We start from the raw sequence: 14,446 nt of genomic DNA, 5'->3' as shown, positions 1-14,446 counted from the left end.
CTTTAGTGGTTTCTTTACTCCAAACTAATTTTGAAACTGTTTCAAATCAGTTTTCAACTGGAGAGATGTTTGTCAAACATTTGAAAATAGGAAAAGTTGCAATAAGAATGCAGTGATCCATCACTTGTGCTATGGTTTTAAGATATTCTGGTTTTAAGAATTTTCTTCTTCAGTGTGCACTAATGAGAGTAAAGGTCTGTTCTTCTTCTCTTCTCAAAACTTAGTCCCCCATAGTAGATTCAATCACCAAATAAATGTCCTGATTGATTAATTAGCCTTAGCATTTCTTAGATTTGCCATATTGCTATATTTGAGAAAAAGTTTTCTATGTATGCCATACAGAGAAATGCTGCATCAGCCAAAGGATGACATTTTTGTTTATTCCTAACATGGATTTAAAAATTCTCTGTTTTGTATGTGTCTATGATGTTCTCTAGCAAGTTTCAAGGGCTGCTAACTGTAGCCAATGCATTCATCCCACACTTCATGCACTTTGCCGCTGGATAAAATCCCTTCTTGGCATTTCTTGTAGGACAACAAGAAAAAGCACATTGCCCGTATGGGGATCGAACACATGACCTTGGCGTTATTAGCACCACGCTCTAACCAACTGAGCTAACCGGCCAAACATAAAAGCATCAGCAAACACAAAAATGCCAAATGTACCTAAAACAGGAGAACATTCAGTATTTCAAAGATCAGCAATATTGAGTAGAGGAAGACTCTAGAACAATGGGTTCCATGGTGTAATGGTGAGCACTTTGGACTTTGAATCCAGTAATCTGATATCAAATCTTGGTGGGACCTAACTTTGTTCAATTTCCTTAAAGTTGAATTTTAGGATAGCTTATCTATATTTAAACTTTGTATAAATCCCATTATCTTCAGTGGTTTCTTTACTCCAAACTAATTTTGAAGCTGTTTCAAATCAGTTTTCAACTGGAGAGATGTTTGTCAAACATTTGAAATAAGGAAAAGTTGCAATAAGAATGCAGTGATCCATCACTTGTGCTTTGGTTTTAAGATATTCTGGTTTTAAGAATTTTCTTCTTCAGTGTGCACTAATGAGAGTAAAGGTCTGTTCTTCTTCTCTTCTTAAAACTTAGTCCCCCATAGTAGATTCAATCACCAAATAAATGTCCTGATTGATTAATTTGCCTTAGCATTTCTTAGATTTGCCATATTGCTATATTTGAGAAAAAGTTTTCTATGTATGCCATATAGAGAAATGCTGCATCAGACAAAGGATTACATTTTTGTTTATTCCTAACATGGATTTAAAAATTCTCTGTTTTGTATGTGTCTATGATGTTCTCTAGCAAGTTTCAAGGGCTGCTTACTGTAGCCAATGCATTCATCCCACACTTCATGCACTTTGCCGCTGGATAAAATCCCTTCTTGGCATTTCTTGTAGGACAACAAGAAAAAGCACGTTGCCCGTATGGGGATCGAACACATGACCTTGGCGTTATTAGCACCACGCTCAAACCAACTGAGCTAACCGGCGAAACATAAAAGCATCAGCAAACACAAAAATGCCAAATGTACCTAAAAGTGTGTAATGGTGAGCCCTTTGAACTTTGAATCCAGTAATCTGATTTCAAATCTTGGTGGGACCTAACTTTCTTCAATTTCCTTAAAGTTGAATTTTAGGATAGCTTATCTATATTTAAACTTTGTATAAATCCCATCATCTTCAGTGGTTTCTTTACTCCAAACTAATTTTGAAACTGTTTCAAATCAGTTTTCAACTGGAGAGATGTTTGTCAAACATTTGAAAATAGGAAAAGTTGCAATAAGAATGCAGTGATCCATCACTTGTGCTATGGTTTTAAGATATTCTGGTTTTAAGAATTTTCTTCTTCAGTGTGCACTAATGAGAGTAAAGGTCTGTTCTTCTTCTCTTCTCAAAACTTAGTCCCCCATAGTAGATTCAATCACCAAATAAATGTCCTGATTGATTAATTAGCCTTAGCATTTCTTAGATTTGCCATATTGCTATATTTGAGAAAAAGTTTTCTATGTATGCCATATAGAGAAATGCTGCATCAGCCAAAGGATGACATTTTTGTTTATTCCTAACATGGATTTAAAAATTCTCTGTTTTGTATGTGTCTATGATGTTCTCTAGCAAGTTTCAAGGGCTGCTAACTGTAGCCAATGCATTCATCCCACACTTCATGCACTTTGCCGCTGGATAAAATCCCTTCTTGGCATTTCTTGTAGGACAACAAGAAAAAGCACATTGCCCGTATGGGGATCGAACACATGACCTTGGCATTATTAGCACCACGCTCTAACCAACTGAGCTAACCGGCCAAACATAAAAGCATCAGCAAACACAAAAATGCCAAATGTACCTAAAACAGGAGAACATTCACTATTTCAAAGATCAGCAATATTGAGTAGAGGAAGACTCTAGAACAATGGGTTCCATGGTGTAATGGTGAGCACTTTGGACTTTGAATCCAGTAATCTGATTTCAAATCTTGGTGGGACCTAACTTTGTTCAATTTCCTTAAAGTTGAATTTTAGGATAGCTTATCTATATTTAAACTTTGTATAAATCCCATTATCTTCAGTGGTTTCTTTACTCCAAACTAATTTTGAAGCTGTTTCAAATCAGTTTTCAACTGGAGAGATGTTTGTCAAACATTTGAAATAAGGAAAAGTTGCAATAAGAATGCAGTGATCCATCACTTGTGCTTTGGTTTTAAGATATTCTGGTTTTAAGAATTTTCTTCTTCAGTGTGCACTAATGAGAGTAAAGGTCTGTTCTTCTTCTCTTCTTAAAACTTAGTCCCCCATAGTAGATTCAATCACCAAATAAATGTCCTGATTGATTAATTTGCCTTAGCATTTCTTAGATTTGCCATATTGCTATATTTGAGAAAAAGTTTTCTATGTATGCCATATAGAGAAATGCTGCATCAGCCAAAGGATGACATTTTTGTTTATTCCTAACATGGATTTAAAAATTCTCTGTTTTGTATGTGTCTATGATGTTCTCTAGCAAGTTTCAAGGGCTGCTTACTGTAGCCAATGCATTCATCCCACACTTCATGCACTTTGCCGCTGGATAAAATCCCTTCTTGGCATTTCTTGTAGGACAACAAGAAAAAGCACATTGCCCGTATGGGGATCGAACACATGACCTTGGCGTTATTAGCACCAAGCTCTAACCAACTGAGCTAACCGGCCAAAACATAAAAGAATCAGCAAACACAAAAATGCCAAATGTACCTAAAACAGGAGAACATTCAGTATTTCAAAGATCAGCAATATTGAGTAGAGGAAGACTCTCTAATAATGGGTTCCATGGTGTAATGGTGAGCCCTTTGAACTTTGAATCCAGTAATCTGATTTCAAATCTTGGTGGGACCTAACTTTGTTCAATTTCCTTAAAGTTGAATTTTAGGATAGCTTATCTATATTTAAACTTTGTATAAATCCCATTATCTTCAGTGGTTTCTTTACTCCAAACTAATTTTGAAGCTGTTTCAAATCAGTTTTCAACTGGAGAGATGTTTGTCAAACATTTGAAATAAGGAAAAGTTGCAATAAGAATGCAGTGATCCATCACTTGTGCTTTGGTTTTAAGATATTCTGGTTTTAAGAATTTTCTTCTTCAGTGTGCACTAATGAGAGTAAAGGTCTGTTCTTCTTCTCTTCTTAAAACTTAGTCCCCCATAGTAGATTCAATCACCAAATAAATGTCCTGATTGAATAATTTGCCTTAGCATTTCTTAGATTTGCCATATTGCTATATTTGAGAAAAAGTTTTCTATGTATGCCATATAGAGAAATGCTGCATCAGCCAAAGGATGACATTTTTGTTTATTCCTAACATGGATTTAAAAATTCTGTGTTTTGTATGTGTCTATGATGTTCTCTAGCAAGTTTCAAGGGCTGCTAACTGTAGCCAATGCATTCATCCCACACTTCATGCACTTTGCCGCTGGATAAAATCCCTTCTTGGCATTTCTTGTAGGACAACAAGAAAAAGCACAAGGCCCATATGGGGATCGAACCCATGACCTTGGCGTTATTAGCACCACGCTCTAACCAACTGAGCTAACCGGCCAAACATAAAAGCATCAGCAAACACAAAAATGCCAAATGTACCTAAAACAGGAGAACATTCAGTATTTCAAAGATCAGCAATATTGAGTAGAGGAAGATTCTCTAATAATGGGTTCCATGGTGTAATTGTAAGCACTTTGGACTTTGAATCCAGTAATCTGATTTCAAATCCTGGTGGGACCTAACTTTGTTCAATTTCCTTAAAGTTGAATTTTAGGATAGCTTATCTATATTTAAACTTTGCATAAATCCCATCATCTTCAGTGGTTTCTTTACTCCAAACTAATTTTGAAACTGTTTCAAATCAGTTTTCAACTGGAGAGATGTTTATCAAACATTTGGAAATAGGAAAAGTTGCAATAAGAATGCAGTGATCCATCACTTGTGCTATGGTTTTAAGATATTCTGGTTTTAAGAATTTTCTTCTTCAGTGTGCACTAATGAGAGTAAAGGTCTGTTCTTCTTCTCTTCTTAAAACTTAGTCCCCCATAGTAGATTCAATCACCAAAAAAATGTCCTGTTTGATTAATTTGCCTTAGCATTTCTTAGATTTGCCATATTGCTATATTTGAGAAAAAGTTTTCTATGTATGCCATATAGAGAAATGCTGCATCAGCCAAAGGATGACATTTTTGTTTATTCCTAACATGGATTTAAAAATTCTCTGTTTTGTATGTGTCTATGATGTTCTCTAGCAAGTTTCAAGGGCTGCTTACTGTAGCCAATGCATTCATCCCACACTTCATGCACTTTGCCGCTGGATAAAATCCCTTCTTGGCATTTCTTGTAGGACAACAAGAAAAAGCACATTGCCCGTATGGGGATCGAAAACATGACCTTGGCGTTATTAGCACCACGCTCTAACCAACTGAGCTAACCGGCCAAACATAAAAGCATCAGCAAACTCAAAAATGCCAAATGTACCTAAAACAGGAGAACATTCAGTATTTCAAAGATCTGCAATATTGAGTAGAGGAAGACTCTAGAACAATGGGTTCCATGGTGTAATGGTGAGCACTTTGGACTTTGAATCCAGTAATCTGATATCAAATCTTGGTGGGACCTAACTTTGTTCAATTTCCTTAAAGTTGAATTTTAGGATAGCTTATCTATATTTAAACTTTGTATAAATCCCATCATCTTCAGTGGTTTCTTTACTCCAAACTAATTTTGAAGCTGTTTCAAATCAGTTTTCAACTGGAGAGATGTTTGTCAAACATTTGAAAATAGGAAAAGTTGCAATAAGAATGCAGTGATCCATCACTTGTGCTATGGTTTTAAGATATTCTGGTTTTAAGAATTTTCTTCTTCAGTGTGCACTAATGAGAGTAAAGGTCTGTTCTTCTTCTCTTCTTAAAACTTAGTCCCCCATAGTAGATTCAATCACCAAATAAATGTCCTGATTGATTAATTTGCCTTAGCATTTCTTAGATTTGCCATATTGCTATATTTGAGAAAAAGTTTTCTATGTATGCCATATAGAGAAAAGCTGCATCAGCCAAAGGATGACATTTTTGTTTATCCCTAACATGGATTTAAAAATTCTCTGTTTTGTATGTGTCTATGATGTTCTCTAGCAAGTTTCAAGGGCTGCTTACTGTAGCCAATGCATTCATCCCACACTTCATGCACTTTGCCGCTGGATAAAATCCCTTCTTGGCATTTCTTGTAGGACAACAAGAAAAAGCACATTGCCGTATGGGGATCGAAAACATGACCTTGGCGTTATTAGCACCACGCTCTAACCAACTGAGCTAACCGGCCAAAAATAAAAGCATCCGCAAACACAAAAATGCCAAATGTACCTAAAACAGGAGAACATTCAGTATTTCAAAGATCAGCAATATTGAGTAGAGGAAGACTCTCTAATAATGGGTTCCATGGTGTAATGGTGAGCCCTTTGAACTTTGAATCCAGTAATCTGATTTCAAATCTTGGTGGGACCTAACTTTGTTCAATTTCCTTAAAGTTGAATTTTAGGATAGCTTATCTATATTTAAACTTTGTATAAATCCCATCATCTTCAGTGGTTTCTTTACTCCAAACTAATTTTGAAACTGTTTCAAATCAGTTTTCAACTGGAGAGATGTTTGTCAAACATTTGAAAATAGGAAAAGTTGCAATAAGAATGCAGTGATCCATCACTTGTGCTATGGTTTTAAGATATTCTGGTTTTAAGAATTTTCTTCTTCAGTGTGCACTAATGAGAGTAAAGGTCTGTTCTTCTTCTCTTCTTAAAACTTAGTCCCCCATAGTAGATTCAATCACCAAATAAATGTCCTGATTGATTAATTTGCCTTAGCATTTCTTAGATTTGCCATATTGCTATATTTGAGAAAAAGTTTTCTATGTATGCCATATAGAGAAATGCTGCATCAGCCAAAGGATGACATTTTTGTTTATTCCTAACATGGATTTAAAAATTCTCTGTTTTGTATGTGTCTATGATGTTCTCTAGCAAGTTTCAAGGGCTGCTTACTGTAGCCAATGCATTCATCCCACACTTCATGCACTTTGCCGCTGGATAAAATCCCTTCTTGGCATTTCTTGTAGGACAACAAGAAAAAGCACTTTGCCCGTATGGGGATCGAAAACATGACCTTGGCGTTATTAGCACCACGCTCTAACCAACTGAGCTAACCGGCCAAACATAAAAGCATCAGCAAACTCAAAAATGCCAAATGTACCTAAAACAGGAGAACATTCAGTATTTCAAAGATCTGCAATATTGAGTAGAGGAAGACTCTAGAACAATGGGTTCCATGGTGTAATGGTGAGCACTTTGGACTTTGAATCCAGTAATCTGATATCAAATCTTGGTGGGACCTAACTTTGTTCAATTTCCTTAAAGTTGAATTTTAGGATAGCTTATCTATATTTAAACTTTGTATAAATCCCATCATCTTCAGTGGTTTCTTTACTCCAAACTAATTTTGAAGCTGTTTCAAATCAGTTTTCAACTGGAGAGATGTTTGTCAAACATTTGAAAATAGGAAAAGTTGCAATAAGAATGCAGTGATCCATCACTTGTGCTATGGTTTTAAGATATTCTGGTTTTAAGAATTTTCTTCTTCAGTGTGCAGTAATGAGAGTAAAGGTCTGTTCTTCTTCTCTTCTTAAAACTTAGTCCCCCATAGTAGATTCAATCACCAAATAAATGTCCTGATTGATTAATTTGCCTTAGCATTTCTTAGATTTGCCATATTGCTATATTTGAGAAAAAGTTTTCTATGTATGCCATATAGAGAAATGCTGCATCAGCCAAAGGATGACATTTTTGTTTATTCCTAACATGGATTTAAAAATTCTCTGTTTTGTATGTGTCTATGATGTTCTCTAGCAAGTTTCAAGGGCTGCTTACTGTAGCCAATGCATTCATCCCACACTTCATGCACTTTGCCGCTGGATAAAATCCCTTCTTGGCATTTATTGTAGGACTACAAGAAAAAGCACATGGCCCGTATGGGGTTCGAACAAATGACCTTGGCGTTATTAGCACCACGCTCTAACCAACTGAGCTAACCGGCCAAACATAAAAGCATCAGCAAACACAAAAATGCCAAATGTACCTAAAACAGGAGAACATTCAGTATTTCAAAGATCAGCAATATTGAGTAGAGGAAGACTCTAGAACAATGGGTTCCATGGTGTAATGGTGAGCACTTTGGACTTTGAATCCAGTAATCTGATATCAAATCTTGGTGGGACCTAACTTTGTTCAATTTCCTTAAAGTTGAATTTTAGGATAGCTTATCTATATTTAAACTTTGTATAAATCCCATCATCTTCAGTGGTTTCTTTACTCCAAACTAATTTTGAAGCTGTTTCAAATCAGTTTTCAACTGGAGAGATGTTTGTCAAACATTTGAAATAAGGAAAAGTTGCAATAAGAATACAGTGATCCATAACTTGTGCTTTGGTTTTAAGATATTCTGGTTTTAAGAATTTTCTTCTTCAGTGTGCACTAATGAGAGTAAAGGTCTGTTCTTCTTCTCTTCTTAAAACTTAGTCCCCCATAGTAGATTCAATCACCAAATAAATGTCCTGATTGATTAATTTGCCTTAGCATTTCTTAGATTTGCCATATTGCTATATTTGAGAAAAAGTTTTCTATGTATGCCATATAGAGAAATGCTGCATCAGCCAAAGGATGACATTTTTGTTTATTGCTAACATGGATTTAAAAATTCTCTGTTTTGTATGTGTCTATGATGTTCTCTAGCAAGTTTCAAGGGCTGCTAACTGTAGCCAATGCATTCATCCCACACTTCATGCACTTTGCCGCTGGATAAAATCCCTTCTTGGCATTTCTTGTAGGACAACAAGAAAAAGCACATGGCCCGTATGGGGATCGAACACATGACCTTGGCGTTATTAGCACCTCGCTCTAACCAACTGAGCTAACCGGCCAAACATAAAAGCATCAGCAAACACAAAAATGCCAAATGTACCTAAAACAGGAGAACATTCAGTATTTCAAAGATCAGCAATATTGAGTAGAGGAAGACTCTAGAACAATGGGTTCCATGGTGTAATGGTGAGCACTTTGGACTTTGAATCCAGTAATCTGATATCAAATCTTGGTGGGACCTAACTTTGTTCAATTTCCTTAAAGTTGAATTTTAGGATAGCTTATCTATATTTAAACTTTGTATAAATCCCATCATCTTCAGTGGTTTCTTTACTCCAAACTAATTTTGAAGCTGTTTCAAATCAGTTTTCAACTGGAGAGATGTTTGTCAAACATTTGAAATAAAGAAAAGTTGCAATAAGAATGCAGTGATCCATCACTTGTGCTATGGTTTTAAGATATTCTGGTTTTAAGAATTTTCTTCTTCAGTGTGCACTAATGAGAGTAAAGGTCTGTTCTTCTTCTCTTCTTAAAACTTAGTCCCCCATAGTAGATTCAATCACCAAATAAATGTCCTGATTGATTAATTAGCCTTAGCATTTTTTAGATTTGCCATATTGCTATATTTGAGAAAAAGTTTTCTATGTATGCCATATAGAGAAATGCTGCATCAGCCAAAGGATGACATTTTTGTTTATTCCTAACATGGATTTAAAAATTCTCTGTTTTGTATGTGTCTATGATGTTCTCTAGCAAGTTTCAAGGGATGCTTACTGTAGCCAATGCATTCATCCCACACTTCATGCACTTTGCCGCTGGATAAAATCCCTTCTTCGCATTTCTTGTAGGACAACAAGAAAAAGCACATTGCCCGTATGGGGATCGAAAACATGACCTTGGCGTTACTAGCACCACGCTCTAACCAACTGAGCTAACCGGCCAAACATAAAAGCATCAGCAAACTCAAAAATGCCAAATGTACCTAAAACTGGAGAACATTCAGTATTTCAAAGATCAGCAATATTGAGTAGAGGAAGACTCTCGAACAATGGGTTCCATGGTGTAATGGTGAGCACTTTGGACTTTGAATCCAGTAATCTGATTTCAAATCTTGGTGGGACCTAACTTTGTTCAATTTCCTTAAAGTTGAATTTTAGGATAGCTTATCAATATTTAAACTTTGCATAAATCCCATCATCTTTAGTGGTTTCTTTACTCCAAACTAATTTTGAAACTGTTTCAAATCAGTTTTCAACTGGAGAGATGTTTATCAAACATTTGGAAATAGGAAAAGTTGCAATAAGAATGCAGTGATCCATCACTTGTACTATGGTTTTAAGATATTCTGGTTTTAAGAATTTTCTTCTTCAGTGTGCACTAATGAGAGTAAAGGTCTGTTCTTCTTCTCTTCTTAAAACATAGTCCCCCATAGTAGATTCAATCACCAAAAAAATGTCCTGATTGATTAATTTGCCTTAGCATTTCTTAGATTTGCCATATTGCTATATTTGAGAAAAAGTTTTCTATGTATGCCATATAGAGAAATGCTGCATCAGCCAAAGGATGACATTTTTGTTTATTCCTAACATGGATTTAAAAATTCTCTGTTTTGTATGTGTCTATGATGTTCTCTAGCAAGTTTCAAGGGATGCTTACTGTAGCCAATGCATTCATCCCACACTTCATGCACTTTGCCGCTGGATAAAATCCCTTCTTGGCATTTCTTGTAGGACAACAAGAAAAAGCACAAGGCCCGTATGGGGATCGAACCCATGACCTTGGCGTTATTAGCACCACGCTCTAACCAACTGAGCTAACCGGCCAAACATAAAAGCATCAGCAAACACAAAAATGCCAAATGTACCTAAAACAGGAGAACATTCAGTATTTCAAAGATCAGCAATATTGAGTAGAGGAAGATTCTCTAATAATGGGTTCCATGGTGTAATTGTAAGCACTTTGGACTTTGAATCCAGTAATCTGATTTCAAATCCTGGTGGGACCTAACTTTGTTCAATTTCCTTAAAGTTGAATTTTAGGATAGCTTATCTATATTTAAACTTTGCATAAATCCCATCATCTTCAGTGGTTTCTTTACTCCAAACTAATTTTGAAACTGTTTCAAATCAGTTTTCAACTGGAGAGATGTTTATCAAACATTTGGAAATAGGAAAAGTTGCAATAAGAATGCAGTGATCCATCACTTGTGCTATGGTTTTAAGATATTCTGGTTTTAAGAATTTTCTTCTTCAGTGTGCACTAATGAGAGTAAAGGTCTGTTCTTCTTCTCTTCTTAAAACTTAGTCCCCCATAGTAGATTCAATCACCAAAAAAATGTCCTGTTTGATTAATTTGCCTTAGCATTTCTTAGATTTGCCATATTGCTATATTTGAGAAAAAGTTTTCTATGTATGCCATATAGAGAAATGCTGCATCAGCCAAAGGATGACATTTTTGTTTATTCCTAACATGGATTTAAAAATTCTCTGTTTTGTATGTGTCTATGATGTTCTCTAGCAAGTTTCAAGGGCTGCTTACTGTAGCCAATGCATTCATCCCACACTTCATGCACTTTGCCGCTGGATAAAATCCCTTCTTGGCATTTCTTGTAGGACAACAAGAAAAAGCACATTGCCCGTATGGGGATCGAAAACATGACCTTGGCGTTATTAGCACCACGCTCTAACCAACTGAGCTAACTGGCCAAACATAAAAGCATCAGCAAACTCAAAAATGCCAAATGTACCTAAAACAGGAGAACATTCAGTATTTCAAAGATCTGCAATATTGAGTAGAGGAAGACTCTAGAACAATGGGTTCCATGGTGTAATGGTGAGCACTTTGGACTTTGAATCCAGTAATCTGATATCAAATCTTGGTGGGACCTAACTTTGTTCAATTTCCTTAAAGTTGAATTTTAGGATAGCTTATCTATATTTAAACTTTGTATAAATCCCATCATCTTCAGTGGTTTCTTTACTCCAAACTAATTTTGAAGCTGTTTCAAATCAGTTTTCAACTGGAGAGATGTTTGTCAAACATTTGAAAATAGGAAAAGTTGCAATAAGAATGCAGTGATCCATCACTTGTGCTATGGTTTTAAGATATTCTGGTTTTAAGAATTTTCTTCTTCAGTGTGCACTAATGAGAGTAAAGGTCTGTTCTTCTTCTCTTCTTAAAACTTAGTCCCCCATAGTAGATTCAATCACCAAATAAATGTCCTGATTGATTAATTAGCCTTAGCATTTTTTAGATTTGCCATATTGCTATATTTGAGAAAAAGTTTTCTATGTATGCCATATAGAGAAATGCTGCATCAGCCAAAGGATGACATTTTTGTTTATTCCTAACATGGATTTAAAAATTCTCTGTTTTGTATGTGTCTATGATGTTCTCTAGCAAGTTTCAAGGGATGCTTACTGTAGCCAATGCATTCATCCCACACTTCATGCACTTTGCCGCTGGATAAAATCCCTTCTTCGCATTTCTTGTAGGACAACAAGAAAAAGCACATTGCCCGTATGGGGATCGAAAACATGACCTTGGCGTTACTAGCACCACGCTCTAACCAACTGAGCTAACTGGCCAAACATAAAAGCATCAGCAAACTCAAAAATGCCAAATGTACCTAAAACAGGAGAACATTCAGTATTTCAAAGATCAGCAATATTGAGTAGAGGAAGACTCTCGAACAATGGGTTCCATGGTGTAATGGTGAGCACTTTGGACTTTGAATCCAGTAATCTGATTTCAAATCTTGGTGGGACCTAACTTTGTTCAATTTCCTTAAAGTTGAATTTTAGGATAGCTTATCAATATTTAAACTTTGCATAAATCCCATCATCTTCAGTGGTTTCTTTACTCCAAACTAATTTTGAAACTGTTTCAAATCAGTTTTCAACTGGAGAGATGTTTATCAAACATTTGGAAATAGGAAAAGTTGCAATAAGAATGCAGTGATCCATCACTTGTACTATGGTTTTAAGATATTCTGGTTTTAAGAATTTTCTTCTTCAGTGTGCACTAATGAGAGTAAAGGTCTGTTCTTCTTCTCTTCTTAAAACATAGTCCCCCATAGTAGATTCAATCACCAAAAAAATGTCCTGATTGATTAATTTGCCTTAGCATTTCTTAGATTTGCCATATTGCTATATTTGAGAAAAAGTTTTCTATGTATGCCATATAGAGAAATGCTGCATCAGCCAAAGGATGACATTTTTGTTTATTCCTAACATGGATTTAAAAATTCTCTGTTTTGTATGTGTCTATGATGTTCTCTAGCAAGTTTCAAGGGATGCTTACTGTAGCCAATGCATTCATCCCACACTTCATGCACTTTGCCGCTGGATAAAATCCCTTCTTGGCATTTCTTGTAGGACAACAAGAAAAAGCACATTGCCCGTATGGGGATCGAAAACATGACCTTGGCGTTATTAGCACCACGCTCTAACCAACTGAGCTAACCGGCCAAACATAAAAGCATCAGCAAACTCAAAAATGCCAAATGTACCTAAAACAGGAGAACATTCAGTATTTCAAAGATCAGCAATATTGAGTAGAGGAAGACTCTAGAACAATGGGTTCCATGGTGTAATGGTGAGCACTTTGGACTTTGAATCCAGTAATCTGATATCAAATCTTGGTGGGACCTAACTTTGTTCAATTTCCTTAAAGTTGAATTTTAGGATAGCTTATCTATATTTAAACTTTGTATAAATCCCATCATCTTCAGTGGTTTCTTTACTCCAAACTAATTTTGAAGCTGTTTCAAATCAGTTTTCAACTGGAGAGATGTTTGTCAAACATTTGAAAATAGGAAAAGTTGCAATAAGAATGCAGTGATCCATCACTTGTGCTATGGTTTTAAGATATTCTGGTTTTAAGAATTTTCTTCTTCAGTGTGCACTAATGAGAGTAAAGGTCTGTTCTTCTTCTCTTCTTAAAACTTAGTCCCCCATAGTAGATTCAATCACCAAAAAAATGTCCTGTTTGATTAATTTGCCTTAGCATTTCTTAGATTTGCCATATTGCTATATTTAAGAAAAAGTTTTCTATGTATGCCATATAGAGAAATGCTGCATCAGCCAAAGGATGACATTTTTGTTTATTCCTAACATGGATTTAAAAATTCTCTGTTTTGTATGTGTCTATGATGTTCTCTAGCAAGTTTCAAGGGATGCTTACTGTAGCCAATGCATTCATCCCACACTTCATGCACTTTGCCGCTGGATAAAATCCCTTCTTCGCATTTCTTGTAGGACAACAAGAAAAAGCACATTGCCCGTATGGGGATCGAAAACATGACCTTGGCGTTACTAGCACCACGCTCTAACCAACTGAGCTAACCGGCCAAACATAAAAGCATCAGCAAACTCAAAAATGCCAAATGTACCTAAAACTGGAGAACATTCAGTATTTCAAAGATCAGCAATATTGAGTAGAGGAAGACTCTCGAACAATGGGTTCCATGGTGTAATGGTGAGCACTTTGGACTTTGAATCCAGTAATCTGATTTCAAATCTTGGTGGGACCTAACTTTGTTCAATTTCCTTAAAGTTGAATTTTAGGATAGCTTATCAATATTTAAACTTTGCATAAATCCCATCATCTTCAGTGGTTTCTTTACTCCAAACTAATTTTGAAACTGTTTCAAATCAGTTTTCAACTGGAGAGATGTTTATCAAACATTTGGAAATAGGAAAAGTTGCAATAAGAATGCAGTGATCCATCACTTGTACTATGGTTTTAAGATATTCTGGTTTTAAGAATTTTCTTCTTCAGTGTGCACTAATGAGAGTAAAGGTCTGTTCTTCTTCTCTTCTTAAAACATAGTCCCCCATAGTAGATTCAATCACCAAAAAAATGTCCTGATTGATTAATTTGCCTTAGCATTTCTTAGATTTGCCATATTGCTATATTTGAGAAAAAGTTTTCTATGTATGCCATATAGAGAAATGCTGCATCAGCCAAAGGATGACATTTTTGTTTATTCCTAACATGGATTTAAAAATT

At 35.7% G+C, this 14,446-nt stretch overlaps 2 non-coding genes across 2 annotated transcripts; both read right to left on the bottom strand.

The window, feature by feature from the left end:
* Nucleotides 1-4,010: 4,010 nt before the first annotated feature.
* TRNAI-AAU (transfer RNA isoleucine (anticodon AAU)) lies at nucleotides 4,011-4,084 on the bottom strand. The gene has a single exon. It is a non-coding gene; the product is annotated as a tRNA-Ile (tRNA).
* Nucleotides 4,085-10,183: 6,099 nt separating this feature from the next.
* On the bottom strand, nucleotides 10,184-10,257 carry TRNAI-AAU (transfer RNA isoleucine (anticodon AAU)). The gene has a single exon. It is a non-coding gene; the product is annotated as a tRNA-Ile (tRNA).
* Nucleotides 10,258-14,446: the final 4,189 nt, after the last annotated feature.

The sequence above is a fragment of the Taudactylus pleione genome, unplaced genomic scaffold (genome assembly GCF_031769625.1).
Source record: "Taudactylus pleione unplaced genomic scaffold, aTauple2 ptg000085l, whole genome shotgun sequence".
NCBI lineage: Eukaryota > Metazoa > Chordata > Amphibia > Anura > Myobatrachidae > Taudactylus > Taudactylus pleione.
Note: the sequence above shows the minus strand (reverse complement) of the source record. Positions and strands in the feature narration are given on the sequence as shown.